The 3,402-nt window shown below is 43.7% G+C and overlaps 1 long non-coding RNA gene across 1 annotated transcript in view; it reads left to right on the forward strand.

The window, feature by feature from the left end:
- Positions 1-1,496: 1,496 nt before the first annotated feature.
- LOC111730702 overlaps positions 1,497-3,402 on the forward strand; it is a 3,247-nt gene continuing 1,341 nt past the window's right edge. Inside the window, exon 1 of the long non-coding RNA XR_002776789.1 lies at positions 1,497-3,381. This is a non-coding gene — a long non-coding RNA (uncharacterized LOC111730702). The remainder of the gene's footprint in view (positions 3,382-3,402) is intronic.

Raw genomic sequence — 3,402 nt, forward strand, 5'->3', positions numbered from 1 at the left:
TGGTCACAGAGACAAAGACAAAACCTGACTTCTCAGGGAACAAAAAGTTGAGTGGGTGGCACCACAGACAGGTGGAAAAAAAGAAACTCTCACCTTAGGAAGCAACCAGGAGCCCAGTCTGAGGGCAGAGCCACCTAGTTACTACTGCAAGTGTCATACTACCTCACATCGAGGGGACAGCACTTAAAGCCACCTTAGGAAGCTGGGGTCCTTCTCTTTCTTTCAGAGACTCTGCCACTGGCACCTGTTTCTAAGTTCATAGTTAACTGTAACTGTGACACTCTCCAAGTATTCCTGAATGCACAAAAACTACTTGGCTGCCCACGGTAAGGATAATCTATGATTTCTGAGACATTTACCTCCATAATTTTATAGTTCTAAGTCTAGAGAAATTATTATAAGAGAACAATAGGATAAGTACAGAATCCGGCTTGTCGAGCTCTGGAACTAGTTCTCACAGTTTTCTTTGGATTATGTATATTTTGCCTTTTCACGCTGTGTACAGGATATTGGTTTGGTTTTCTGGCGTACGTGGTTTTGTTGTTGTTGTTTTAATGGCCTCCCATCCGCTACTTTATTCCTTTGGCAAAAGCCCCATCATTTTCCTTTGGTGTCACCACGGTCAACACAAAGAGTGCACTTGGTTTGGAAGGATGGGCACAGAATCCAGGCCGGGCTCATCTGAGCATCTGTATGTGACCGGTTCAGGTGATGGAAGGTGGCCCAGGCCAGGCTGGTGCAGTGTGAGCCACTGCCTTTCACTGGGTATACTGGGAAGCGCACGTTTTCTTCGATAACTGGAGAGGGAAGTATAAGGAGACTGCCAGATATCGCTGGTTTTTGAAGCCAGGTGCAGGGTTCCATCAGCCTACTTCAAATTTCTGCCCCACTCCCGGAATCTTGCGCATAATTTCCTAGGATAAGAAGTTATTTCTTCAGCCTCTGGGCTATCTTAATGTACTGTCTCGAGGATCGTCAGCCCGCTAGGCTATCTTAACCAGGAACTTTTAAACAGAAACCGGAGCTTGCTGAGCATCTCTGATAGGCTTATCTGAGATCAGAAGTCCTCCCAAGGCCTTCAGCTGTACGTGCGTCTTCTCTGCGGCGTGCGGACAGGTGGTCCACCAAGGTGGGACACGAGCTCCAGGTTTCTAAAGGAGGGCAGCTGCTTTTCAGTTGATGCTGCTTCCTCACAAGCATGTGATGGTTCCTCACCTTCTCAGCATACTTTGCCCTTGTCCCTGTCACTGGGTTTTTGGTATGTCTACCAAGCTTCCATTTTTCTTCGTCCACAAGCTTGGAGTGCTTCCCCGTGTGATAGGAAGATAATTCGGTGCCCATACTCAAGTTACAGGTGATCCTACATTTTGTACATGTAACTCTCTGTACCGATTCACCTTTTGTTCATTAAAAAAAAACCTTTTATGAAAAACAATTTTTCATAAATAATATCAGTGTCACCTCCATAAATTCCTAAAGATGATGAAAGGAGAGAGCACTGTTTTAAAATGTTAGGTGTAGACTGGGAAATAATGGGGTTGAGGAAAAAAATTAGAACTGAAACTCCAAACTACCTGTCAAGCCAGAGACCCAGGGAACAAAAAGTCGAGTGGGTGGCACCACAGACAGGTGGAGAAAAAGAAACTCTCACCTAGGAAGCAACCAGGAGCCCAGTCTGAGGGCAGAGCCACCCAGGTACTACTGCAAGTGTCATACTACCTCACATCGAGGGGACAGCACTTAAAGCCACCTTTGATGGAGCAGTGTAATAGCCATTTCCATCTTAGACTTCAGTAAGGACCCTACTTAAAAAAAAATTATTTTCGCTAGCCTTTTAACAAACTTATAAAAAGCTGCTTCAATTTATTACCCTTTCATGGTACTGAGGGTTACAGGTAAGAGGGAGAATTAGACAAACCAGGAAGCCACCACCCTGCTGCTGCTTTCCCGCTGCTGGTCCCTGAACAGCCCAAAGGCAGCTCTCGGCTGGTGAGATCACAAAACCGCGGGCACATTTGGAAATTCAGCCCCAGCACAATTGGCCTAAGGAAAATGAAGCTACATGAGGACTCTCACAACGATTAAAAACTAACCGCGGCACTTCGGTTCAGCATGCGGGCGAAACGGTGCTTTCTTGGGTCTGCGGAGACGGGGACCCGGGGCGCTGTGTGCTTCAGTGAGATAATGCGAGTAGCACCCGTGAGACTGGGCCGTCCTCACAAATGACACCCTCTTTAATAGAACCAAGTCTGCTCTCAGCCACATCACTTTTATTTATCTTGAACAAGCCGCAGTTTGAACAGGGAAGTTGAAATATATGGCCATTGGGAACCATTCAGTATTGAATTAATTAAGTTATAGATGAGAAAAGTCAGTAGACAGATACAACAGATGGAGCCAACTGGGGAGTTTTAACAGATAGTGTGCCTTTATGTAATCCCGTTCAAAGCAAAGAACCTAAAAATCTATATTGCAGAGTACATCGATTCCCAAGGATGTCAGCACAAGTGAATCATCATAAACTGTTGTTTGCCGGGAACTATGATAAGTGCTTTTATTTATTTATGCTCACAACAGTCTTAAAGAATACTATTACTGTCCTCGTTCTGCAGAGAAGGAAGCAGAGATACAGAGCTACCATGGAACCTGGACTTTAGAGCCCACATTTTAAGCCAACATACTGCACAGTTATTGGATCTGCATCTCTACATGTATGAAACTATGTATATGGCCACTGAATCACAAAATGACCAGATCCGAACTGCTAAAAACCGAACAGATTATTTCTAGTTAGTAAAAATGCAATTAATTGCTTAATGATACAGGTCATTCTTCTAAGACAGACATCTCTCAGTGCCAAGACCTAGCCCTACCTAGTCTGGGGGATATTAAAGATACTATACTTCGAATAACAGCTTGGTGGAATCCTAGAAGAAGCTTGTCCTAACCACGCGGCTTGCATCCAGGTGTGCTTTGCTCATTCTTAAGGAATCCTCAACCTCCAGCCTCATGTCTGAGAACATAGGATGAGGGACCACAGACATTCTTAGAGGTTATTAGATCCAATATCTGAAATACCCAAACTCTTAGCAAATCGGGTAAGTTTCCAAAGAAATAACCCTAAGATACAGCAGGGAAGTAGTAATGGCTACTTTTAAGTTTTAAAGAGATAAATAAAAAGGATCCAACCTGTATCTTCTCCCCTGAGCACAGGACAGCCATTGACTTGTTAGAAGATCAGGCGAATTATTTTTAAAAGAATAATTTAAAAATAATTTAAAAAGCATTAGTGGTTGGTCACACTAAATGGAACCATCAAACCTCCTATTTCTGACAAATATTATGAAAACATAATAAGAAGCACTCCTAAAGGGAATTAAGGTACAGCCATGCACTGCACAA

The sequence above is a fragment of the Pteropus vampyrus genome, unplaced genomic scaffold (assembly GCF_000151845.1).
Source record: "Pteropus vampyrus isolate Shadow unplaced genomic scaffold, Pvam_2.0 Scaffold329, whole genome shotgun sequence".
NCBI lineage: Eukaryota > Metazoa > Chordata > Mammalia > Chiroptera > Pteropodidae > Pteropus > Pteropus vampyrus.